Source organism: Ambystoma mexicanum, chromosome 2q (genome assembly GCF_040938575.1).
Source record: "Ambystoma mexicanum isolate Mex_15411 chromosome 2q, UKY_AmexF1_1, whole genome shotgun sequence".
In the NCBI taxonomy this organism is placed as follows: domain Eukaryota; kingdom Metazoa; phylum Chordata; class Amphibia; order Caudata; family Ambystomatidae; genus Ambystoma; species Ambystoma mexicanum.
In genome coordinates, this window is record NC_090924.1 from 492,377,162 (window position 1) to 492,405,034 (window position 27,873).

General features: G+C 49.5%; 1 protein-coding gene across 3 annotated transcripts in view; it reads right to left on the reverse strand.

Annotated features, from left to right (window-relative positions):
* Positions 1 to 27,873, reverse strand: part of CHST12 (carbohydrate sulfotransferase 12) — a 279,003-nt gene that overhangs the window by 9,022 nt on the left and 242,108 nt on the right. The window contains exon 2 of one of the 3 annotated variants that reach the window (XM_069647613.1): positions 11,534 to 11,651. The exons of the other annotated variants lie outside the window; for them this stretch is intronic. The gene's annotated coding sequence lies outside the window, so the exon portion shown is untranslated. The remainder of the gene's footprint in view (positions 1 to 11,533; positions 11,652 to 27,873) is intronic. 3 annotated transcript variants of the gene reach the window in all.

The window sequence follows — 27,873 nt, forward strand, 5'->3', positions numbered from 1 at the left end:
AGTCACCGGCAAAACCTGCAAAGAATAAACATAAGGTTAGAAAAGTGCAACTCGCTCGCAGCCGCGCCCGCTTACCTGATCCATCCGTGATTGCAACGGAGCTAACCGCGGCCTTCTCTTCGGCAGCTTCTCTGCACCTGAAAGGCAAAGGACATAATTAAAAAGGGGTTCGGGTGAAGGCAGTCGCATTCTTCTTAACTTACCAGTTTTTGCACGCGCAGAAGCGGCCGCATCAACCGCAGCATCCCGGCACCTGAAAACTAGAAAAAGGACATTATTAGAGGTGCCATTAAAAGCGGCCAACGATCATTATACTTACGTGCATCGGCACGTGCAGCGGCAACGGAAAACTACGCCCACAGCATCCCGAGGCCTGAAACAAAGGAAAAGGGACATTATTGAGGTGCCCATCTTTTAAAGCCTAAAGACTACAGTATACTTACAGGCATCCGCTCGTGCAGTAACGGCGGCATCACTCTTCGGCATCCCAGCACCAGTGCCACAACTAAGGCCGCAAAAGACTTGAGCCTCAACACTGAACTCGTCCAGTGACGTAACTGGAATCCACACACCCCTGCACCAGACGCAGGATGGAGAGCTCAGCATTTATACGCCTAAAGTGAGAGCTCGCCGAGACAAGTAGAAAGCTAGGTTGTGGGAGAAACTGGCGATTGGTGGGAGAAGGAATCCCATCAAACGGTGATTAACCCTTTTTCTTCCACCTGCAGAAAACTTACCCTGCAAGTCAGACATTCGATAAGAGGAAGCCCAGTCCTGAGAGTCGTCCGAGCTCTACGCTTCTCAATTGAAGAAACGATAACAGCCCAGCCGGGATCAGCACCTCCGTGGGAATCAGGTGAGCGTTACACCCCAACCCCTCCCGTAGGGAAGATGGTGTGGAGGGCAGATGGACATGTTGAGAAGGTCCGGGTACCACGCTCGCCTGGCCCAATCCAGAGCAATGAGGATCATTCGGGAACCGAACCTCCGTAACCTCTGCAAAACTTGAGAAATGACGGGGACTGGAGTAAGGCGTACAGCAGTGGGAAGAACCGTCCCCCAAGGTTCCTCTTCGGGGAAATTCCTGTGAACAAAATCTCTTGCACTGGTGGTGAAAAATATCCACTTTTGGGGTTCCCCAAAGGGCCAAGACCTCCAAATGGACTTCCTGAGCCAGCTCCCACTCGCGAGAGACCGTGCTCTGCCTGCTCAGAGCGTTCACCACCACGGTTTAGTTTACGGCCAGATGAACTGCCGAGATCAAGATTTCCTGTTGTATGGCCCAGAATCAGCTGCACTGCCTACATGCACAACGGGAGTGACCCTGCCCCCCCCTTTTTGTTGAGGCAATGCATGGCGACTGTCTTGTCCAGAACAGTCTTCCCCTGCACAGACAGCAGAAAAGCCTTCAGGGCCAGCCTGATGGCTCTCAGCTCTAACAGATTGATGTAGAGTCTGGACTCCGACGTTGGCTGTTAACTTGTTGGCTTGAGCGCCCCATCCTGTGAGGGAGGCATCCGTTACGATAGTCACCTCCAGCCATGGTTGCCAAAACAGTGCCCCCTTAATCAGATTGCCTTCATCGGCCATAGAATATCCTGGGCGACCGAGATCTGAATATGAACGGGATCGGACATCTTGCCAGAGAACAGCGACCATTGCATCTTGAGAGCCCACTGCAGGGATCTCATCCTCAGTCTGGCTTCAGGCATCAGAAAAATGCAGGATGCCATGAGGCTGAGCAACCTTAAGAATTTGAAAGCCGGGAGACTCTGGGCACGTTGAAACATGTCCACCATCTGCAGAATGTGATGAGCCCGCACCTGGGGAGGCGAACACTTGCCCAGGGACGTGTCTAGCACTGCTCCGATGTATTGGAGCCGCTGGGAAGGTGTGAAATGTGACTTCTCCCTAAATTTAAAGAAGTCCAGCTTGTGAAGGGAATGGCAGGTGACGGAGAGGTGATCCAGGGCTTGCTCCGGAGAGCGCGCTCTGATCAACCAAATCGTCCAGGGAGGGGTAGACGTGAATCCGCCCTCTCCTGAGGTACGCTGCCACCACCACCATTAGCTTGGTGAAGACCCTCGGGCGGAGGTCAATCCGAATGGCAGGACCCGAAACTGAAAGTGCGAGTCACCAGCCGCAAACCTCAGGTTCTTTGTGTGCTTAGGATGAAACGGCACATGAAAGTAAGCATCCTTGAGGTCTAGGGACACCAACAAATCCTGAAGTTGAAGGGCCTGGAGGATTTGAGATAGAGTGACCATCTTGAACTTGTCCTTCCCGAGAAGCTTGTTCAACCAACGCAAGTCCATGATGGGTCTCAATCCCCAGTCTTTCTCTGGGATCAAAACATAAGGGGAATACCATCCCTTGTTCCTCTCCGCTACAGGCACAGGGATAGGATTACCTGCGCAAGGAGCGGATCCGGACGCTTAAAAGAGCTTCCCCGGTGGATTGTTGTGAGGCTGCTGAAAGAAGGGAAGGCAGTAGCAGTGGGCTATGTTAACCAGAACCCACACATCCGAAGTAATGGCACGCCATTCTCCAAGATGCTGCGCAAGTCTGCCCCCAACCGGCGAACCATGGGACATGGCCTCGTGACTGAGCTGGCACGGCTGCGGCAGTGCCTCAGGGCAAATAGGCAACTGCCCGAATGGCTTTGGCACCCTGAGTACCCTGTTTCCCACCACGGGTACTCTTACGGTGGCCCAAATGTTTGGCAGCTCCGCTCGATCTACCAAAAGAGGAGTAGAAACGAAAAGGAAACTCCCCTCCATTGTTGTCCCCTAGGGCGAAAAGGCAGAGGGTGACGTACTGCAGCGCTCAAAGACGTCACTGCAGCTTTGGAGCTCTGAATCTCTCAAGGCTCTAGTCAGCCTTGCTGCCAAACAAATGAACGCCATCAAAGGGCATGTTCAGAAGATGGGATTGCACATCAGAAGCAAACCCCGACTTCCGCAACCATTCAAACCTGCGTAGTACGGTGCTCGCAGCCATGGACTGGCTGACAGTCTGCCGTGTCCAACCCCGACTGAAGGGATTCACAGATAGCAACCTTGCCGTCGCGCACAATGGCTAGGAAGCTATCCCTTTCCTCCTCCTCGGGAATATGCTCAGTCGCGTAGAAAATACAGGTCCACAGAGTGTGTGTAAATCTTGCCAGGGCACATGTGAAGTTGACAGCTTTCAGTGCCATGCCCCGTGACGAAAAGACCTTCTGAGCCCATCCGTCAAATCGCTTGTCGTCCCTTTCCCGAGGGATAGTAGGGTACGCCTGTTGTCTCGAGGTGGCCGCAGCCACCTGAACCACCAAACTCTCAGGAGTGGTGTGAGTAGACAAATAGCTGGGGTCGCTAACAGATGGGTGGTACTTTTTCGCCAAATTCTCATTGACCGTCGGAAGCGATTCCGGGGCCTGCCAAGCCAATGACACCCTTTTTTGCAATGTAAGATGGAAGGGCAATACCTGGTCAGAGGGGGGACCTTGGTCCAAGAGGTCAGTAAGGTCATCCTGAATAAAATCCTCAGGAGGACTGGACCACCCCAGGTATTCGCAAACCCTAGACATGAGCCGCCTGTAGGAAGAGTCTGCATGAGCCCCCGGCTCAGGCCTACCAAACTCAACCTGCGGAGAAGTATCCAGGCCACTGGCGTCATATGTAGGGACTGCCTCAATTCCTCCAATGGACTGTCACCCAACAATCCCAGAGCCTCATCCTGAGAAACAGGATCTCCAATGTTTGATCTTTCCTCCTCTTCAAAAATGTCAGACAAAGGCTCGGAAAACCCAGCCAAAGTGACAGAAGAGGGCTTGGAGCCCAATGCCGGCCTTCCAGACATAGAGGAAGCCCCAAGAAACTCCTCAGACACAGTACGCCCAAAAAACGCTGAGGGCGCCGAGAGCCTCGAGAACATAGACGTCTAGACCCCCCCCCCCCCCCCAAGGACTTTGATGCCGGAATCCGCCCCAATGGTATCGACGCCGAGACCTTCAGCGTTGACGCCAGAACAGGCGTGGGTCGATACAGAACAGCATCGTCCGAGTCTCAGTGGACCGGCGCCGAACAAGTCGACGCTGGCGTCGGTACCTCCACAGGCTGCACCGGTCTCGCTGGGGATGAGGACCGCGACCTGGATGCACAGCTCTTGCGACTGCTCTTGTCCGCACAGGACCTCGGGGGCTCCCGGTGTGAGTCTCAGCACGAGCCCGAAGGCGTGCAAGCCACGGATCGAGAGTGTTCTCTACCGGGTTTGTGAGAAGTTGCGACAGGAACCGTGCCTTGCGACTGGAATATCGCCATCATTTGCTCTTTAAACACCGCCCACTCCTCCGGCGTCGAGGACTTCGTGGGACAGGCAACCATACGCACAGAACCATTCTCTGAAGAGGACGGGGAAGGTGGCCGGTGTCAGCGCTTCCGAGAGTGCTGCGAAGACAAGGAATGGTGGGAACCTCTCTGGGTCCGAGAACCTAGAGCTTCCTCCCGATGCAGAGAATCGCCCCTCGAGTCGTCGGTGGAAACCCTAGAATTCGATCCGGTGTTACGGGACTTTTTCGATGGCTTATCTGCACGGAGCTTCCCCTTTCATGCAAGACCTTGGCTGTAAGAGACTGGCCTTTGGAGCAGTTGTCGGTGTCCTGCGACTCACCCAGGCACCATAAGCAAATAAGGTGCTGGTCGGTCAGCGACATCTTGGACTTGCAGTCCCGGCAAGTCTTGAACACCGACCTTGGAGTCGGAGGGGTCAAAGAAATAGACATCCTAAGCGATTCAAAGAATCCACAAGGCGCGCCGAGTTTTACTAAGCTAACACATTTGCTGTCGGAAAAAACAGAACTAAGGCTACGGGCGCCGTGCGTCCTATATATAACATCCGGTGACGTTGACCCTCGACGGAGGCCCTCGAGGGACATCGGCTCGACACCATCGACGCAGGACACCCTCTGCTGAAAAGTTTCCAAAGTGCACAGTGCAAAGTGCTGTGGGACACAACTGTCATATATGTGGAATACGTCAGAGGCCACAATCCCTTCGAAATGTTTGCTGCATCGCTAGCACAGCCCCAGGGGAGAGGGTGTGAAGCGCCATGTTAATGGATGATTAAGCCAGGTTGCTCAAAAGGGAGCGATTCTCATCCCAACTTTCTTGACGCGCTGTTAAGTGGGATGGTTGGAAACACCACTGGGCAGGCCTTTGCTGAGAATCTTGAACTAATAGGCTCTTTAGGGAGGATAAACATTTTCACCAGTCAAACAATGTTGGGTATAGCCGGGTGGGCATCTGCCAAACTGACAGAATGGTAAAATGGTGTTGTTAGAGGAAGCTAATTTGTTTCCAAGAGACCTGCGCCACCACAGCTATTAGCTTACAAGGTTTTGCTTCATATGTCATTTTTGCTAGTAAAGGACACAAGGGTAGACCGCTTGTGTAGTTGGGTAGATCCGGCGATAGTTAAATCAGTTGATGCCATGGACAGCAGGAGTATTGATGTGCAAGAATTACACATGGTTCTTAAAAATGGAGAGTTTTATTGATTAAAGGAACCTGGTTTTACAATGTCAGTCTGTTCCCCATGCTCCACTAGGAGGCCAATGTTGTCCACTGGTCTGACCATCACACTTCTTAATGAGCCAAACCTTTGATACCTAGGCATGTTGCCATAACAATCCCTGAATCAGTGGCTTTATGAAGGCTGATGTTGTCCCGAAGGCCTTCAGCCAGCTTCCAGATTTTTCCATGTGTGTACTGCAAATTTCGGTTGATGGGTGAGGCAGATCCTTCTTGGCTCCAGTTGGCCCTCTTGCCCACAAACCTTGTGCATACCATCAGCCTCCCCTCACCCCCACACCAATTTCTGAAAGGGGATACCTTAGATTAAATTAGATAAATATTATATACCAGCATTTGCCATGATTCATTAATTGCCTTATGAAGAAATGTTTCCATGGAGCGCTGGCAGAGATTAGTATGTAGAAAGGGGCAGTGATGCTTCAAATTGGAGACTGCATTTTCGTTGTACTGCCCATCCTAGTCACCTCACCAACCCTTTCTTTCTTTCACTGTCAGCATGTTTCTCTTCTGCAGCCCGGCACCTCTTTTGGCCAAGATATTCAGATACCGAAGTTATGGAAATGCCACAAACAACAAGAGGTGAAGGGTGGCGGTTGGGGACAGAGACGGCTTGGGGACATTTTGGCTTGTGGCTGTGTGCACTGTGCAAGAGGAGTGTATGGCTTGTGGGAGGCACTGGGGTTGAATTCTGGGACAAACTAAGAAATTCTGTCCTGTCCTCTGCCTCAATCGCAAAACAAATGCTGTTTTTTACTCGGCCACGGAGCACAGCGCTGAGCAAGTCACAGTTCAGCAAGTCATAGTAACCAACATAAGGAAGGCAACATGGGCACATAGGATTCTAATTTTCCAGGCAGCAAGGTCTATGAACCAAGCTTTCATGCCTCCCATAAATATTGTATGAAAAAAATAAAACTGGGGATGAATGAATATAGAACCCATTTTGAGCACTTCCTGCTATGTTCATTCACCTCAAGTTTTTTTTCGTGGCTTTTTTGCTGAAAAGGTTTACCTGAAAAATACGACGGCCACAAAGGAGAAATACTGTGAGTAGGGGGAGCAGGCTGAAATTATGTGGCACCATAAACCAACACACCTGAGCCAGCAGGTAAGTTAATGTGGGTTTATTAAGCAAGATAGTTCACAGGAAAACTGGCACGTCCCTCAACGCCAGCCAATCCTCTCCAACTGTCCCACTTGGAACACATTCAGATAACAACACTAACACTCCATGTGACATCACAGTATAGCGTCCACTCCACACCGACATCACCATACTCACAGAGCAAAAGGGAGACATACATATCAACACCTCTCCCTCCTTATACTTCTGAAAACCCAGAGAATTTGCAGCAATTAGTACCTTCCTACACCAATACACCCAATCCGCCCTACAAATACGTGTGGCCATCATGTACCTGCTCCAACAACCCAGGAACCCCAAATGGACCCGCAACCCAAACCCTCAGGGAAACTGTCCACATGGAGCATCACACACTCCACAAAACAACACCAAAGAGCACCAACTAGAATATCCTACAACAACCATATCACACTAAGGACGGCTGAGCTCAACAATAAACCCCACACGGCACCCCAACGGTTCTATACCCAAACCGTGCTAAGAGATACAAATGACATGCACCCTAACCGTGCCAAACAATACATTATACTCCACTCCATCCCCACAACACCACTATCCAAGAGGAACCTAACGAAGTAGAATAAGGCCTAACACCTCCCCTCAACCTGAACTGGGAAACACTTGAGGATCAAAAACAAAAAACCATGCACTCCACCTGTTTCAAGCTGCCCCTTGAAACCTAGAGCCTGCCACGCCCCAGCGTCCCACAAAATTACATTACACTAACTATGAACACCCCTCTGTGCACCAACAACCTTCCACCCTGGTCTGCACCCCAGGGCACCAGGGCTGCCACCCCCGGGCACTGTCCCAGCTCAACAGAGCAACAACAAGCACACACCCTAACTTCAGTCCATACAGCTCTCACACAGAGAACACACACACACACACACACACACACACAAGAAAACCAACCGGAAACACTGTCAAGCACAACAGCGATAAACCATGCGTCACTGAACCACAATGCCACAAGACCCCCCTAGTCCCTGACAAACTGCACCTGAAGTACACCAACACTGCACATCCGGGACCCCTAGTCCCTGCCAACTGCACCGCAGCACCTACAACTGCACCTGCAGCACACTAACACCACACACCCAGGAACCGTAGTTTCTGCCAAAACGTCACTGCAGCACACATATATCAAACAATGCAGTACACCTCACAACACCCCGAGACCCCTAGTCCCTGCCAACTGCACAAACGCAGTGCATCACCCGTTGCCGTAACAGAACACTACCAAACTGCCCACTATTGCATTTCACCCTGACACCACGGGACCCCTAGCCCCAGCCAGACTGCAAACACAGTAAACACCACAACCACAAATATGGGATGCCTAGCACAGGCCAGGCTGCCATCACAATCCCCCCTCTCCCCCCCAACATGCACAAGGGACCATGATCCTAGTAACCGTAACAACAACGCAAATGTCATCAACGCCAAGAAATATGTGAAACCACTAGAGGACCCGGCCGGACTCCCGCAGAGCGAGGACACACACTACCCCACTCGGTATTCAGCACCCTACCTCCCAAAAACAACACCTTACCGCAAACTCTGCACACATGCACACCATACAACCCCGACACAGAAGACAACAAATGATTGGATAACTCTAATCACAACGCATTATGTCTTCACCATAATAGTAGCACACTAAACAGTGCTTTAACATTTCCGTGAACAACGTATCTCTTTGTTGTACAACATCCATATTGAAGTATCACGAACGTAGGCAACCCAAACCGAAAACTTATACTAATGCAGGATAGAAACACAGGAAAAAGAACAGTTGTGATTTGTGAACAGATATCATTTAGGTTAATATTCCCACCTGCAAAGTGGTTTAGATACAAATGAGCAATCCTACACCAATATGAGTAATCAGAAGGTATTCAGACATGAAAAGACAAGGTCTAGAGTTTATAGGCAATCTTCCCTCCCCAAACAAGAGAGAAAACCGTTTTTGTTAAATGACACTTTAAACTGACAGATGAAAATGGCTTTGTAAAATACTGCAAAAGGGTGCAAAATGGTTAATTGGAGAAATGTTCAAAGGAAAACAACACTAAACATGTCAAACAGAAAAAAAGACGCATGCAACTTTGGCAAAAAAAAAAACGGGTCAAATACACTGTTCTGCAATGTTTTTAGTTGTGGATGTAGCTAAGGGTCTTAGGTACCCGTGAGAGTTGAAATTGTGTTTCTATCGTTAAAAGTGAAGAAGTTATAGAGGATTTAGTGAGAGGCGTTTTTGCAAAATAGGCAAGAAAAAGAAAACAAATTTTATTTAAAAAAAATGACAGATCGGTTTTCCTATACTATATTAATGACTATGAAAAAGAAGAGACCACACATTAATCTTCACGGCTACGTGGCCGCGCAACCATTCACGTGATGGATCCTCAATTTCTTCTGGGATTTACTTTAGTTACTTAAATCATTAAGGAGTTATGGTTTCGTAACCGATGAGACAAATCAGTGCAAGGAGGATTCTAACAATACTAGGGTTCTGAATTAAAGATGGGATGGGTTGAGATTGGGATAATACAATGCAGATATACTATGGGTCACTGTTCTTCCTGTTAATACTTAGTCATTTATAATTAAATTGGACCGTCAGCTCTGGTCAATGAATCGGGTCAGGTCTACCAGCAGCAGGGCACCTCTGGGGGAATTGGATCAGCGGTGCGGTTCTGGTCAATTTTGGACTGCACCTCAGACTGGATTTGGAAGAGTCCTTCTGGTTACTGGACACGGTAGACAGCAGGATGCAAGTTTCAGCGGGCAAGACTTAATGGTAGCAAGCCAAGCTGAATCAGAATTATTCTTTTAAATTTTGGAGGTTTGCAATTGGGTCAAGCTAGCAAGAATTCAGCAATGCGAAGTCTGGATTCTGCAAAGAAATCTGGATCTACATCTTGTAGCTGACTCCAGAATTCTTCAAAGAGTTCTGGAATAAGGTGCTGCGTGGACATCTGGTTGGGTTCTGGAAGCAGTGTGTATCTATTAGTAGTGAAACTCCTATATTTATACTGTCAAATGCCATCCCCCCAGTTTATGGTGTGGGTAGAATTTCAAAAACACAACCCCACATCTGTGAGTGGCTGCAGGCACATACTTTGTCCTGGTTGGCGGTCTGAACGGAACTGTCATCTTTACGATGGGATTTAGGAACTCCCACATTGATTTTTACCAAAACATAACTGTTGCACAAATGTACATTTCCAAAATTGTGTACCCTAATAAAATTATGTACATATTTTATATTCGATTTTCTACATCCACATTCACTCCCCATCTTTGTGCGAGCTGTCTTTCTCATTCTACGGATTTGTATCACTTTTAACCCTAACAGTTTCGATTACTCATTTCTAATTCGGTACCTCTCTGGGGGCTGATCAGTGGATCATGTACATACAATTTTAAGCCTGCAACATTAATAGTTTTGCCACAGTGTTCTGTAGTAAGAACGCTTACCAAATCTTCAACTTCCTAGAATGAGTTCAGATTAAAGTTTGTATTTTTCACTTGTCTAATTATTTTGAATGCCCTGTTAGATGTCAAAGTTCATTTCCATTCAAAATCCAGGCCAGGTTTTTTTTTACTTCCCAAGTGAGCAAATGGCCAGTCCTTTGAAGTTCACTGAGAAACCTCTGCCACATCCTGTCCCCCTTTTAGGAGGATGGGTGTCCAAGCCTTTCTTTGTCCTTGGGTTAGCCCGAAGACAAAAGTCTGAGGCTCTCTTTGTTTTCATTATGCAGGAATCATTAAGCAGCCATTAGCCTCCCTGTAGCAACTGAGTGTCAAGCTGAAATGTGAATCTTCCCAGGCGGGGCTGTCAGATCAGAATTAATAGTTCATTAGCTCCAGACTGGGTCCCTTTACATTAAAGTCTTCTCATTTCACATATAAAATACAATCACAGTTTATAAAGGGATTTGGACATTTTAAAAGAATTAGCCCTTCACAAACATGCTTAAATAGGTGAATTTTGCCATTTTAATCAAGAAACAAACAATTTTAAACTGGGTTTGACAGCTAATTTTCAGAAGCACCCGTCAGTCAGTGAGGCCTGGATTCCTCCGACTGCAATGGAAAATCTATGAATTGAGGATCCAGCCCACTTTCTTTTCAATAATTCACTGGGGAAAATGACTGAATTTAGCACCAAAACAGCACTTTGAAGGTTGCCATCGATTAGGAAGCTGTATTTAAAGGGCATTTTCGGATTTTAGTCCACTTCTGTGGCATTGATTCATGTGACAGGTAACAGTAGACAGGTGACAGGTGACAGGTGACAGGTGACAGATGACAGATGACAGCAGCAATTCCGGTTTTTGCACCACTATGCCTGTGTGTGGCAGGGTGTGCAGCTCTTTTGTGGTTTGTGAACCATGCACAGTTTTGCAGATTTGGCGCACACGGGGGTTATCGCCTCCATTTTTGGAAGTTTTCTTTCCCCATTGGCAAAGGGGTGCAGTGTGGTGCATCTGTGTGGATAAAAATATTCCACAGTGTGATGATTGCAATTTCACCTCTATCTCAGCTAATCTAAGTAATGCTTTATTGCAATCCTGCCATGCCTATTTAATGCGGACATTGAGAGGTTTTGATGAACCTTTGTGACAATGCACTATAATGAATGCAATATTCCTCAGGTGACTTTAAAGTCGAAGTACCACCCACAACATGAACAAATAATATTAATCACTGCATTAACAGGAAGAGGCCTTTATGTGATGCAATCAGTTCATAATGGCACATGAAGCGCGTTGCCAAATAAACACAGGACAGGTCTGCTTACCGGGTTGGTTGCCCCCTTCTCGCATCCTCCGACGCAAACCAAGTTGCTCCCATCTCGTCAAGCGCCTGCTGACTGTGTCTGCTGAGTGCAGATATGCTTCTGTGCCACACGTCTAGGACTGCTCCCGGGAAGCAGCGGGACAGTGAAAAAACCTATTTGTCAGTACACACTTACGCGCACTCAATATTCTAAATGGTATACATATGTTTGGCATGTTCATGTATGACGTTTCCGCCCACAAATATTGATTATAGTTTGATTCAGCAGAACTGCACAAAAATAATGTATTTGGTACCTCTGGCTTAAAGCATGGTTTGAATTTGCTGGAAGCTTTTTAAACACCTACTTGTGACTAGAAAAGCCTAGACAGCTTAACAGCAACAGCTAAAAGGAGCTACCTCTGGCTCCCCAGGCAAAATGGTGCCATAAAAGCACACAAGTGACATTAACTCTGTTTGGAACAGTGTATAAAAGGGCACAAATGTTATAGTTTGCAACTCATCTGAGAGGTTAGTGTATTAAATCCTCTTTCCCCAGAGGAAGCTCCTTCTTATGAGGGGATGTTCAATCCCATGAGATGCTTTCAGGGCATGCTCAAAGAATCTTTATTTCGATCCCTGCCCTGCAACTACTGCTGTGTCAGAGTGTGCCCCTTTGGGCAAACTTGATATGATATGGCATTTGTAACGCGCCTATTCGACAATGCATTACTTACCGTAAAAGCATTTCTGATGGTTGTATCTGCTTAGATTCACATGCTGTGCATAGGTCCGACATCCAGTGGTCACTGCGGAGTATTGCATTTTGTTTTTCGTAGTCGAAAAGGGGCCGTCGACAAGGCGTGTCTGTAACACTATCCCTATAGTGACGTGCGTTGTACCCACAATCCCCCACGCGTCGAGGTCCCTCTGTTTGTATTTTTCTGCCCTGAGGGAGCCTTCTAGACGTGAGTGAGTACAGAAAAGAGAGAAATATAGAAAAGGATGTCTATGTTCCTTCCATCTGAGCGGGGAGGAAGGGTGGGCGCATGTGAATCTAAGCAGACTAGCGAGCAGTACCCGGAGTTGGCGGTGGGTTATGAGAAGGAACAGTAGAGAAAAGATGTCTTAATACTGCCTGTCCCACCTGGGAGTCAGATCTAGAGTGTGCATCTAGACAGTAGTGTTTTGTAAAGGTGTGCACAGAACTCCAGGTAGCCGCTTTGCAGATGGACTCAAGGGGAACATTTGCAATGAATGCTATGGACGCCCCCGTGCCTCGAGTAGAATGTGCTCTTGGCCTAAAGGGCAGTTCTCTCTTAGCAAGAGTATAGCAGAGAGTGATGCACTGAACAATCCATCTAGAAATAGTGGACTTTGAAACTGCATCCCCTTCTCTTCCTGCTGCCACCGAGACGAAGAACTGATTAGTCTTCCTCAGTGGTCTGGTTCTTTCCATGTAGAACATGACCGCTCTGCGGACATCTAGTGTGTGCAGAGTCCTTTCTCCCAAGTTGGAAGGATTTTGAAAGAACGCTGGTAGTTCTATATACTGGTTTACGTGGAATTTTGAGATGGATTTCGGAGCAAACCTTGGGTGAGTGTGTAGAACCACCTTATCTCTGTGAACTGTAACAAAGGGGTCTAGAACAGAAAGAGCCTGTAGTTCACTTACTCTCCTGATGGAGGTGATAGCTATTAGAAAAGCAGTCTTAAGAGTGAGGTGTTTAGGAGATGCTTTGTGCATGGGTTCAAATGGTGAGCCCATGAGTCTGGTAAGTACCACATTAAGGTCCCATCCGGGAGCTGGGTCAGCTATCGGGGGGTGTATTCTCTTTACTCCCTCCATGAAGGCCTTTATAACAGGGATCTTCCACCACGACACTTTGAGTTGGGAAGTGGTGTATGCAGACAGTGCCGCTAGGTGGACTTTAATGGAATTGAACACTAGACCTGAATCCAATAAATGGGTCAGGTATAGAACAATATGTGTGGGAGAGCAGTCAATTGGGTTAATGCTCTTTCCTCTGCACCAGATGACAAATCTCTTCCACTTGCTAGAATAGCAGTGGCGAGTGTTAGGTTTTCTGGCTTCCCTGAGGATGTCCATGCATCTCTGCGGGAGCTGTAGATGTCCAAATTCTATGATCTCAGGAGCCAGGCTGCTAAGTTCATGTTCTGGGGGCATGGATGCAGAGTCCTGCCCTTGTCTTGTGACAGCATGTTGTACGGGCAGGGGAGTTTCACTGGGGGAGATTGAGACATCTCCATCAAGTGAGCGAACCATGGCTGTCGGGCCCACATTGGGGCCACCAGTATCATGGTTACTTGTTCCTGGTGCATTTTGTGCACCACCTTGTTGAGAAGGGGAGTCGGGGGAAAAGCGTAAACAAATTTCCCTGACCATTGAATCGACAGACCGTTCCCCTTGGATTGGTTCTGGGGGTACCTGGAGGCGTAACTTTGGCATTGTGAGTTCTCCAGGGTTGCGAACATGTCTATTTCTGGGAATCCCCATTGCGTGAAGACGTCGAAGACGATGTCTTCGTGCAGTCGCCATTCGTACTCTTCGGGCAGGGGGAAATCCCTGCTGAGTTTGTCTGCCAGCAGATTGAGTTCCCCTGGTACATGTTGAGACAGTAGGAACATATTTTGTTTCAGAGCCCACTTCCATATATTTTGGGCCAGTTTGGACAGTCCTGGAGAGTGGGTTCCCCCCTGCTTGTTGATGTAATACATGGCTGTGGTGCTGTCTGTAAGGACCATCACTGTCCTGCCTTGTAGGTGTTCCTGGAAGGCTTTTAGCGCCTTGAACACCGCTAGTAGCTCCAGAAGATTGATGTGTTTGGATGCTACGTTCGGAGTCCACACTCCGTGAGCAGTCTGATGGGATAGGGGAGCCCCCCATCCTGTGAGGGATGCGTCTGTGGTTAGAGTGGCTTCCGCCGCGGGTGTGGCAAAGGGTTTCCCTTTTTCCAGGTTTTCCTTTGTCCACCATCATAGCGAGAGAACTAAGGCCTGCGAGACCACCACTAGATCGTCCCATAGTCCGCTGGCCTGACACCACTGGCTGTTGAGCCACTCTTGCATTGGGCGCATGCGCAGGCGCGCGTGAGGTACCAAATAAATACACGACGCCATCATGCCTAGCAAGCGCATTGCTTTGCGTACCGTCACCTCTCGACCGGTCACATATTGAGGGATCTGAAACAGCATGTTTTGGACCCTCTCTTTGGAGGGGAGGACGAGGCCGTCCTTTGTTTGAATTAGAGCCCCTAGGAATTGTTTGATTTGGCTGGGGTCTAGGCTGGACTTCTTTTCGTTGATAGAGAAGCCCAACTGGAACAAAAGGTCTACAGTCTTTTGGGTATTGGAGAAGCATGTTTCGTAAGAATCCCCTGTTATGAGCCAGTCGTCGAGGTAAGGGTAAACTGGGATGGACAACCTGCGCAGGTGGGCCGCTGCCACTGCCAGCACCTTCGTGAATACCCTTGGTGCAGATGCTATGCCGAAGGGTAGCACTCTGAACTGGTAGCGTTTGCCCTCTATCATGAACCGGAGGTATTTTCTGTGCGCTGGCAACATTAAAATATGAAAGTATGCATCTTGTTCGCTGGGCGCAGATCTAATACAGGGCGCATGGTTAGATTCTTTTTGGGTACAAGGAAGTACACTGAATAAATACCTTCCGTTACCTGAGATAGAGGTACGACCTCTATGGCTCCTTTTTCCAGCAGTTGTTGTACTTCTTGGAGAAGGATGGCAAGATGTTCCGGTGTCATGTGACGTCCCCTCGGGGGTTTGTATGTTGGGGAACTGTTGAATTCGATGCAGTATCCGTGGGCTACGGTGGAAAGTACCCAGCGGTCTGACGTTATACCCTCCCATGCTGGAAGAAAGGATGTTATCCGGCCCCGACCGGTGTTGCATGGGAGGGGACGCAAATCTTCGTGTCACTTGGTGTTGTTAGGGGCTTGGGAGCCTCTGGGGGTGGACCCCCGGCCTCTTCCTTTGCCCCAGCGCTGGCCTCTTTGGCTGTACTGGCCACTATTGGTCTGGAAATTGGTGGCAGGGTACTGTTGCTGCTGGTTTTGTTGTTGGCGTTGGCCACGAAAAAAGCGTTTGTTGCCATAGCCGCGCCTGGTAGAGGGCTTAGAGATTTGGTCAAGAGTTTTGATAGTATCGAACTCTTTTTTAGCCATCTCCAGAGCCTCATCCACCGCTTTCCCGAAGAGGTTTGAGTCTTCAACAGGTTTATTTATTAAAGACGCCTGTGTCTGCGGTTTGAACCCTGAGTTGCGCAGCCATACGTGGCGTTTTAGGATTATTCCCTGAACTAGGGAACGTCCTGCTGTTTCTGCCGCATCCAGAAAGTTCTTTACAATACTCTGGTTGACCTGGGTTCCTTCGCCAATAGTTGTAAGCAGGCGTGTACGTAATGGTTCCGGTGCTTCTTCGGCGTCTTTGCGCAGTTTGGCCCACTGCGCGTCCGCATAGCTAGCGAGCAAAGAATTGTTGGTCAAAATTCTTGCCGAAAAGGCAGCCGAGGATGTAACTCTTTTTGCAAGGGCATATAACCGCTTGCCCTCCTTGTCAGGTGGTGCCTCACTGGTGGAAAGTGGTACCCCTGCCCTCTTTCTTGTGTTGGTTACTACCAGGGAATCCGGAATGGAATGTCCCCTGATGTACAGCGGGTCTGAGGGTGAAGGAGTGAAAAGTTTTTCAATTCTAGGATTGACCCCTCTGATTAGTGCGGGTGAGGACAGCGAAGGGATGATTCTTCTCTTCACCGAAGCGAGGAGGGGAATGGTCTGACTGACCGGGGGTTTCTCCTTAATTACTCTTTCCACAAAGTCTAATTCAGGAGAGAGCTCCCCAGTGTCCAGTTCGAAATGTGATGCTGCGCTGCGCAACAGGGCATTAAATGTGGGCTGATCGTCAATGGGAGAAGTGTTTCTAATAGGTGAATTGTCAGGAGGATTTAGGTTCAGGACATCAGTGTCGGAATATATTGATGGGGATTGCCAGGGGTGAGAAGGTCCTTCTTGTGGATCTTCTCCGAAGCCTTCTCCTACCAAGTCTGGGCTGTCTTCCAGACCTTTCTCCTGGTTCCGTCCCTCTTCCTCGTCCATAAAATCCTCCTCTTCCTCAAAATAATGTTCTTCCCCAGTGAGGTCATACACACTATGGAAGTCTGAGGCTGTGTCCTGGTGGGGATTGACTAGTCTCGGAATTTTGTCCCTGGGGCCCTCCTGAGGCCCTTCTCTTATTCTCTTGGGAGTGGGAGGGTTCTGGGTATTCATAAACCTCTCCATTCTTTCCATGCAGAGATGGAGCCTTTCCATGGTTTCATGGGGTACCCCTGAGCGGTCTAGCGGGGGAAAAATGGTGTCTTGTAGCTGAAAACGGCTCGACCTCTCCCACAACGTCAAGGAAAGTGTCCCGTCGCCCTCCGAAAAGCCTTCAGGTGTGTTGGGAATCCCTTCGACTGAAGGAGATCGTCCCTGCCTTTCTTCGGGCATTTTCGGCGTGTCTTTCGACCTTTGCGTAGCGCTCGACGTGTCTTTCGGTGTACGCTTGTGGGCGTCGGCTACCACGATCCTCGCCAAGCTCTCAGCGACTCGTTTGTCAGCGGAGGGCAGTGGTTTCGACGTTATGGGTGTCGATCGCTCTACGGCGGCATGCGCCTTCTGCTGATGCGCGCCGGCCGATGATTTGGGGGCGGCGCCCTTATTTGCCGAAAGCCCAGTCGCTGGTCGCGGCTGCGGTTGCGAGAGGGGCTTCGAACCCGAACGGTCCGAGGAGGCCACCGGTGGAACCTGCGTCTCCTTGGGCGCTGATGCTCTCTTCGCCTTCGACGAAGAAGAGCCATGGGTTGTGTGCTTATGTGTGGTCTTGTGTGCGTCAATGTCGCCGGGGTGTTCATCCCCATAAGCAGGGCGTGAGCCGAGCCCCTCAGGGCCGGGGACAGACGACGAAGCGCGTGTGCGCTCTCTAGGGGCGTTTTCGACTTCCGTAGCGGAGGTCGTGGTATCACGTTCCTCGTCACTGTCGGAGGTAGCAACGGTGGGTGGAGCGTCGGCCTTCGACATAGCGTAGGCCGCCCACCTCTTGACCCTACGGTCTTTTAGAGTCTTCAGCTTAAGAAGCCGACAAGCCGTGCAACCTTCCTCTTTGTGATCGAGGGGCAAGCAGCGGTTACACCGTGAATGCTTGTCCTTCCAAGTAAACTTGCCCTTGCAAAGCGGGCAAAACCTAAAGGGTGTCCTCTCCATAGCCGAGGCAATAAATCGTGATAACCACCCCAAGGGAAAGGAAGGGGAAAAGGAAAGGCATTCTCAGAAAAGAACTAGAGATGTCCCACGACCCCCACTCTCCCTACTGTATTTGGCCTGCGAGGCCAGGCCACGTGTTCGGCGACGCCGAAGGATCTCCTCTGCTCGTCCACTCCGTCGAAGATCTTGCTCAGCGGAGACAGCTTCACAACAGCGTCGAGGGGGGGATCGATATGTTCTATATTAATATAGGAAAACGACCAAAGGTCGAGGAGATGAAATCTGCAATGTCTCTCGAGGAGCTCCGCGTAAAGGCGACCAGTAGCTGGGCGGAAAAAAACAATCTGAGGGACCTCGACGCGGGAGGGATTGTGGGTACAACGCATGTCACTATAGGGATAGTGTTACAGACACGCCTTGTCGACGTCCCCTTTTCGACTACGAAAAACAAAATGCAATACTCCGCAGTGACCACTGGATGTCGGACCTATGCACAGCATGTGATTCTAAGCAGATTAACAAACATCAGAAACAAGTCGAGGCGCGACGAGGCAAGGGAGGGGTAACAGAAGGAGGACAGACAACGATCCTACTAGGCCAGGTGTCATTCAGATCGTGCAAGTGCAGGTAAGAGCAGACATAAGTGCTGGTAGGGGACTGTGGGGATACAGAGCAACAGTCCCCAGGTGCGGGGGTTGCCAGGGAGGCACTGCAGGTGTGCAATAAGCGGGGCCATGGCCCGAAGATCAGAAGGGTGGCCAGGTAGCCAGTGCAATTAAAGACAGGAATTCAGCAAGGGAGAGGGGGAGAGAAAGCAGAAGCAAAGAGGAAGGTTTCGAGGTGCTTCCGGAACTGGAGATGGTTCTCCTCAAGTTTCAGGGAGGCAGGAAGGCTGTTCCAGAGGGAGGCCCCTGCCGAAGAGAGAGATCTACCACCAACTTGTTTCTTGGAGAAACAACTGACCCTGAGGGAGTTGGAGGCTGATGAGTGAAGAGCTCGGATAGGGAGATATTCGGGAAGAGAGTGTTGAAGGTATTGCAGCCCCAGGCCCCAGAAAGCCTTGTGGACAATGCAGAGGGTTTTGAACTTAATCCTCGCAGCCACTGGGAGCCAGTGTAGAGATTTCAGTCCTGGAGAGATACGATCCCTGGGCTTGAGGCCAAGGACAAGTCTCGCAGTCCTATTCTGGATAAGTTGCAGAGGGCGGAGAGTGGAGGCAGACAGATTTAGATAGAGGCTGTTACAATAGTCCAGTCTAGAGAGAACCAGAGCTCTGGAGACGGTGAGCTTCTGGGGGAAGGAGAGGAAGGGAAGAATACCTCTGAGGAGGTGTAGCTGGTAGTGTGACTTCTTAGAGACGTTGGAGATGTGAGGAGAGAAGGAGAGTGTGGAGTCGAAGGTGACTGTTACGCTCACCTGGACCCCACAGGGGTGTCGATCGGACCCGGACAGCTGCGGTCTCCTTCAACGTGATGCGTAGTGCAGAGATGACTTTATGGACTGGCCCGCCTAGTCTTGTCTGCTGGACCCGAAGAAGTATTTTCCTGCAAGTGGAGATAGGGATTAACCACCTGTGGGTTTTAGTGATGGCCTCCCAACTGTTCTAGCTCTCCCCCACTAATCACCTCCGATATCCCCTTAGTAACCTCACCTTATGTTCGTAAAAGATGAGCACTCCATCCTGCGTGTCTTGCAGAGGCGCGTAGATACCAGTTACTTCACTGGTTTGAAGGCGTTGGGAGAGTTCCGGTAAGTATTGACTCTGAAGTCCCTGGCGGGATTGATAAGTATCAAGTTCAAAGAGTTCAATGTGCCCGATGTTCACTCTTGTCCCCTTCCTTCCTTAAGTTGCAACTGAGTTTGTGAGAAGAAGGTCTCGTAGCTACTGCTGGCGTTCAGGTAAGAGTCTGTGTTACCCAACGCTGTCCGGTAACTATTGCATGCGTTAATGTGTTTTTCTCCCTCTTTATAGATGCGGCATATGAAAATGTGGAGAGTTATGGAATAATACCGCCTGTGGTGAATCAGGTAAGTCTATGGTGGTAAGAGGTTGTATTTGTTGATTCCCTTGGCTCACCTTGTTTTTTCTTGTGTCCCCTAAGTGCCGGATTACGGCGAAGAAATGATGGAGACAGTGCCCGATCGAAAGATTCAGTGGGAACTGGGGAGTATGGCGCCGTGCTGGAGCTGGCGAAGCGACGCGTGCAGGACTGATGTACTTTCCAGGTCCGGAGATGAAATGGTTCCGGAATTAGGTGAGGAATTTGAAATAAGTTCGTTTTCTAACCTTGTCCTTTTCCTCTTCTTTATTCTAGGAGCTCTGGATTCGAGGCAGGCGTGGCAGAAGACTGGATGCTGGCTGCAGGCACGCGGGCTTGGCAGAAAACTGGATGCTGGCTGCAGGCACGGTGAGCGTCACGCTGCTGGATGCAGAATAACGCAAAGCATGTGCTGCTGTTCTTGTGTGGTTTAAATAGCCTCCAAAGTAGTTCCAGGTAAGAAGTTCCCTAGAGCCACGCCCGAGTACAAAATAGTCCCTGTAACAAAATAGTCCCATCCAGGCCTCATGTAGGCTTGGACTCTTTTGCAGCATGGTCTGCATCAGGTAAGTAAAGTTTATGAGCCTGGTGCCTAAGGCCCCAGGACTGAACCCAGACAGCCCCTAGCCGGGGCTGCTGAGGTTTAAACGAATGTCTGGATGCCTGCTCCTGGATCCGAGGGCCTTGGTCCCGATGCCCGGCGGTAGGCATCATGACAGTGACCAAGGTTTTTTGCCTTGCAGGTGGGAGCAGGAAGAGGGCCAAAGGAGGCCAGCCGGAGAGCTGCAGGGAAGGAGGGCGTGGGTGTGCCAATGAGTACAATCTGAGTCTTACTGGCATTAAGGCAGAGGTCATTGGTGGCAGACCACTCCTGGATAGCAGACAGTCGGAGATGAGGGAAGGAGAGGAGGAGGCTGAGGGTATCCTAAAAATGAGCTGGGTATTATCCGCATAGCACTGAAAATTAGGGCAGAAAGCAGCGATGCAGTGGGCTAGGAGTGCCAGGTATTGGTTGAACAGGCAGGGAGAGAGGTTAGATCCCTGGGGGACACCACAGGTAGAGAAAATGATAGAGAGGAAGGACCCCAGTTGGACCTGGGAGGGTCGGTCAGAGAGGAAAGTGGTCAGCCATGCCAGAGCCTGGCCAGTGATAGACAGGTTATCACAGAGACGGTTGAGCAGGATGGCATGGTTGACAGTATCGAAGGCGGAAGAGAGATCAAGCAAGATGAGGACACAAGGGGTGTTGAAGTCAAGGTTGGAGAGCAGGTCTTCACGGATGTTCAGGAGAGCAGTTTCCATGCTTCCGGCAGCTCTGAAGCCAGACTGATGGTCGTGAAGACAACCAACAGATTCAGTGTGGAGATTCAGCTGGGAGATGTGGGCAGTTTCTCCAGGAGCTTGCCCAGGAAGGGAGTAATGGAAATTGGACGATAGTTGGCCGGGCAGGAGGGGGTCGCCAGAGGGTTTCTTAAGAAGGGGGTGCACAAGGTGCTGATGTTTAGACTGTTCATAATGGAGCATATGTTAACGGGCACTTGACTACACACTTCATCAAAGAAAGGGGAGGAGCCAGAGGAGGGAGGCGATGTATGGAATGAGGACAGTGTTGATAACTGCAAGTAACTGTGGCAACATTTCCGAACTGTGCATTTTCTGAGTTTCACAGTAAATGCAGTTGTTTGCAGAAAGTCTCAGCAGCAAGAGAAGATTATTTTGTATATGTGCTCAACAAGTATAGGGAATGTAACAAGAGCGACAGGAAGGAATAACCATGCCAAGACTGAACTCTGGTTGAACTACTTTCATTTTAAGGAAGAACACCACAGAATGGACCAAATCAACAAATTGGGAGATATAACTATAAATCAGAAAATCATGGGTGTAATATTATTGGTTAGGCTCTCTCGGATTGCCTGCAGTCAGGCTAATTGAGGGCTTTTTCAGGTTTCCTGTGGTTTGTACCCTCGCAGGCAGTCTTCACGCAGTCTAAACTAGAGGTTGAAGATTCCCTGCACCATTCCTCTGTTTGCTCCCGAGTACGTTCTCTGATTTTAGGCCAGTTGTAAAAACATTGCTACAGCTTTTAACTTTGGTGTGCTTAATTACATTCCCCGACACTTTTGATTGATTGGTTATTTATTATGCGCCTATACACAAGCGTTTCAAGGTGCAACCAGGCAAAGAAAAGACAAAGGATCTTAATAGCTCTAGTGTCATTTAGATCGTACAAGTTCGCAACAGGAAGTGCAGGGGAGAGGCTACAGTGGGGGGGGGGGTGAATTGCAACCAGAGCAGCAGGGCTTTGAGTTAAGTGCAAGGAAGGCTGGGGCTACAGAACAACCCAGCCAGGTAGTGTACGGTAGGCCAGGCGGCAGTGCAAGGTGGGCCAGGCGGCAAGCGCACAGGGACTTGTCGGGGTGTGGGAGGGCATGGTGCCCTGTAAGACTCAGAGGAGACCAAGCATCCAGTCAGCAGATGAATCTGCAAGGAACTTGCCAATCCTACTGCAGTCTCCTCTCTCGCCCTCCCTCCCAGGACCTCTACTCTGCACTGGCCGCTCACTTTTCCTAAAAAAATCTGCTCCCCCTCCCCAATCCTCCCTTCTCTTGCCTTTCTTGGCACCCCCTAACCCCCATACTCTCCGCTTTCTCTCCCACTGAACCAGATGAGATTTCTAGAGTTGTCCGCTCTATGAAAGTCTCCTCTAAATAGGTGCTCCCCTGCTCCTCCAGAACCATCAAGGACAACATTGTCTCTCTGGCTCCTGCCTTGGCTGACCTCTGCAACCACTCACTTGCCACAGACTCCTTCCCTCAAAAGTTAAGCACTCTTGTGCACCCTCTCCTAAAAAAGATGTCTGCTGATCCTTCTTGCCCAGGCGTGCTGACCTTCTTGCCCGGCTAACTATCGCCCTATCTCCATCATCACTTTTTTGGGCAAACTCATGGAGAAGCTGTCCATTCCCCCAACTGACCCTGCACACCGAAATGGCTAGCTCCCTCCATGACCACCAGTCTGGTTTCACGGCAGCCAGAGGCACGGAAACCACGCTCCTGAACACCTGTGAAGAGTTACTCTCTAACTTGGATTCTAATACTTTCTCTGTTCTGATCCTCCTCGATCTTTCTTCTATATTTGACACAGTCATCCACTCCATCATCATAAACCGTCTCTGAAACCGTAGGCATCACGGACAGGGTACTGGCGTGGCTGACCTCCTTCCTTTCAAGTGCAAATGGGTCCTTTTCTTTACACCACCTCACCCTCTACCTGTGGCGCCCCTCAGGGCTCTATCCTATCGCCATGGCTCGTCAACATCTACCTTGCCCCTCTGGCCCACCTGATCTCCACTTTCTCCCCGCATTTCCAGTGTTCTGCAGACGACACAGCTCTCTTTCAAGCTGCCTTCCCCTACATCCTCCTCCTCCTCCCCCCTCATACCAGACTACCTGACTACTATACAGGCATGTTGCTCTGCCAATGACCCCTACCTTAATGCCGGTATGACAGTGATCCTTTTCAATGGGATGCCTGCAACCTGCAACTTGTTTCCCCCACTCTGGCCAGACTCCTGGGGTCCTCCCCCCTCACCCACTTGTGAGGCAAAATAACTGATTCCTCTCCCTCTTTCTCTCCACACATAATGGACCTTGCCAAGAAGTCCAATTTCAGTTGCACCTCCTCAGGGGCATTCTACTTTTCCTAAACTTCCCTCAGAAGCTCAACGTCTCCAGAGCCCCAGTTCTCTCTAGGCTAGACTAGTGCAACAACCTCTTCCACAACCTGCCCCTTTCCTCCCTTCAACTAATCCAGAATAGGACTACAAGACTTATCCTTAGCCTCAAGCCAGGGAACACATCTCTGCACCCCCAAAATCTCTCCAATGGCTTCCAGTGACCACAAAGTTCACTTTCAAGACCCTTTGCATCATCCATAAGGCTGTCTGGGGACTGGGACCTTTTTACATCCAGCTTTCCCACCCTAAATGCCTCCTGGCCAGAGTCCTTCAGTCTTCTGGCTCCCAATCTCTGCAGGTCAAATGTTTCTCCAAGCAGAGAGTGGGAGGTAGATCCCTTTCCTCTGCTGGCTCTTTTCCCTCTGGAACAGTCACCCCCCCCCCCTGACTTGGTCCGAATCGTCATAAATTCCAGAAACATCTCTAGACTTTCCTTTTCTCCTCTTCCTTCTCCCTCCAGTGCTAACTCTACATCTGCATCTGTGACTGGGGCCTGGTCCCTTCTGAGTCATACAGGGGCCAGACCAACCCCTACCAGTCCCCCTAGCATCATTTGCCAGCACTTGCCCTCGGGCTCCCGTTCCTGGGACTAGCCCAACTTGGTCCTCCCTGTCCACCGCACTCATCCTCCCACCCCACCCCCCCCCCGGCACCTGCCGCCTTCGACCACCCAGCACTTGCCTTGCCCGCCCCAACCCTTGGGGTACCCCACTCCTGCACTTCTCTCTCTATCCCCTACCCCCCTTGCACTTACCACCTTGTCATGCACTTGCACGGTAGGATTGTCACAAGGCCGAGATAACAGTTTTTTGTAGTTCTACTTTCTTGATCCCCATGCCCCCCCCTCTTGTCTTGTGGCGCCTGGAAACACCTATATATAGGTGCCATACAAATGTCCAAAAAATATATAAAGTCGCCACTAGGAGCTTCCCATACAAAAGAAAAGGTAGTAGGTACAACAAAAAATCAGCATGCTCCTAGCGAGCTGAATGGTGTTACCTCAAGATGCAGCTGCCATGTCTCATAATTTCTAGTGTCAAGTCCCAGTCTTTACAATTCTTGGGAGGTTGTACCACCCCCATCTACTCTAGCGTTACAGGCTCACAGGATTCCTGAACTCTCTGGTTGGTTCTAGGTGCAGGCTTTCAGGGCCCCATGCCCCTGTACTACTGCAGCTCCCAAAGTTCCTTAGTGTCTGGGTCATTGGTCATAGCCGACAGGGAGAGCTAGATAGGAGTCCATTGAGTGGACATTAACCGCCCGCCTCTCTGTAAGGGCTGTACTCTTCCTGGCTCACTCTCATTACTCCTCCTGTGGTCTAGTCCTCCCTAGTGTACTGGCCTGCCGGAACCTGCTTATTCTTCCTGGATAGACCATGATCGTCCTCACAGACTTTCTGGCTTCTCAGGTTCGTTGTATTTCTTCTTTACACTCTCCCCGATGGTTACTAATGGTTCATTCTCCCTCCCGCACTCTGGTAATCTCTCCTCTTTGCCTGCGACTCCTGTCACTGCCACTTGATATTCTCCTTTACAAGCCTTAGCTTATAAACAAACCACTCCTAGACTGCCACAACTCTTAATGCTCACTCTTTACCGCCTCCATCCTTTCAAACATGCTATAACTACTGCCTCCTTCTCCAACCTTGATATTACTACCGCCTTCCCTTCTGCTTCTGTTAGTACCACCTCATGGCTCGTTCGATTCCTTTGTCCTTGCTTTCCACTCCTGGTATCAGCTCTTTGCAGCCCACTCCAGAGTTTACCTCCACCTCCCTTTCCTATGCAATTGTTATCACCACTCCACTATTTCTGGCATTACTCATTCTGTTAACAACAACATCAAATCACATCCAGGTATTACCTCAATTCCATTCCTTTCCCACTTCCTTTCAAGCCATTCCTGGATTTACCTCCTCCCCCACCCCTTATACTTCGGTTCTTAATAGCTGAACTCAAGATGTAACTTCCTCTTCTCTCTTCACTGCTTCAGCCTTCACCACAACCTACTCTACTCCTTTGTCATCACCTCTACAGTTTCCCCTCACTCTTGCAGCCTCCTGGTCTTGCTCTTCGTTCCATCCTTCACCAACTACAAACCACTCACACTAGGCTGGGGTGGGGTGGGGTGGCAGGGTTACATTACATAACCCTACCACACCTCCCCCCACAAATCCCACCAGGTGGGACTCTGGTAAACGACCTGCAGCTGTGGACCCTCAGTGTTGAAGGGATGGGATTGGCTGTGGGTCACAGAATCCTGTGAAATAGAATGAGGCCGACAGCACGTGTCCGAGTTTATTTTACCCTTGGTGGCCACTTAAGAAATCAGATGTGCATCTGCTGAACCAAGGACAGCCTTCTGTGTCTCAGAAAAACCTGTCATAGGGCCCCCGGACAGTAGAGAGAAATGTAGATGGTGAGGGGTGTTTATTATTAATCTCATGTTCTGTGTAGTGTTTTTTTACATTTGCAGACTGTGTACATGTGTCTGCAGTCCTGGACAAGCACCTGAATTTTGGGGTACCTGCAAAAGGTAAGATGTCTGCCTCCTACACTCGGAGTTGAAAGGGGCTCATCCAGCAGCTCAGAAAGAAGGTGTTTTGAAGGGCTGTTTTTTTGGGTGGGGGGTCTTGGTTTTAGTTGGTCTTTGCAGAAAAGGGGGTATAGGAAAGCAGTGGTCAGTCACAGTAGCTAAGTGGGCCAGACAGTGGAAGAGTTCCCCGGGTATCCTCACAATTCCAAGCCCATTCCCTGGGCTGAGAAGACACATAGCCCCCCCCAAGGCCACTCTCCCATCTGCCTGCAGGGCCAGGAAGAGAACTTTGTCACAGGTCTCATCGCTCTCTCACCTAGGGCGCAGATTACTACCTCTTTGTCCCCTCTGCTACTGCTCCTAGCATGGCTCTCCTTAACTCCACACCACATGCTCGTTCCTCCTCCCACACTGGCCAAACAATGTTCAGGTAAGGGTCTACCCTGTACCTCCTGTCTTGTACGAAATGGGCCCTCACAAACTTTCCTGTTTTGGCTATATTTCCAACATACTCCTCACTTTCTTCTGCCACATCCGTATGAAGCTTTTCATCCTCTTCCACACCTTCTCCCCCAATCTCCAGCATTCTTCTCTCCAACCTCCTTCTCTCCAATGTATTCCTAACTCTGGCAAACTGCTCCTTCTCCAAACACCCACATTCCGAGGGCCTGGGTTTATATATCCCTGCAACCCATCTCCTTGTGCTGAACGTTCTGCAAGGAGCTAGATCAGAGAATGTACATGGGTGAGGAGCTGTGATTTGCTACAGCTAGAGTGTTCATCTAGGGTTAATGGGGCCATCTGTTGGTAGACACGTCTTTAAAAGACTGCTGCACCATTTTGGATTTCTCCTTCCCCCTTGGTGGTGTCTGTGCGGCTTTCCTCGCGGTTGTGCTACTAGTCATAATCGGTAAGGGGGATGAGAGGAAGAGTATTTCGAAATCTACCACCTTCACAGTGTTCATATCTCTTCCAAAGTAAGTGCTGCAATATTGGGAAACAAGCCTGTAACCTGCAGTTTACACAAAAACCTCATTGGCACATGTCTGTTAACGCCAAGCGAGCTTCATGTTTTTGCTCGCTCCCCGCCCTCTTTCCTGCAGGTCTTACCACTCATTTTTCCCCACAGTTCCTTCTTCCTCTTTCCCTCCAGACACTCTTTTTTTAATGTTTAACAAAAACGGAACTACTGCCATTGTTAACTCTGTTTTTAACTGGGGAAAACGAGGATTAAAAGTCCAATTTACAGAATCCACTTGTGTGGTTCGACAAGGAAATAGAGATACTTACAGGTGAATGGTGCATTTTTAAAGCACATTGTCTCAGTAACATGGCTCAAACCTTTGCTGCTCTCTAAAGAATATAGAAGCACACGAGTGCTCAATTTTGCATTTTAGAATCAATTGAGACGGAAAAAATTGGAAGAACTGGTTAGGATTTGAAAGCCACTTTATAGCTGTTTGGGTGACTAAATCGGGTACATATTGACTGTAAAGCATGATTAGGTTACTTTGGTAACACTTTACATAACCACATTCGCCAAAATGTTGATTCGGATCTTTCAATGGGCTGCTGACACAACCATTGGCAAATAGAATCTGCATGTGTGCTCTGCTTACTCATTCTAACTGGTGAGATATTCATTCTCTCTCTCTCTCTCTCTCTCTCTCTCTCCCTCTCCCTATCCCCCTCTCTCCCTATCCCCCTCTCTCTCTATCCCCCTCTCTCCCTATCCCCCTCTCTCCCTATCCCCCTCTCTCTCTATCCCCCTCTC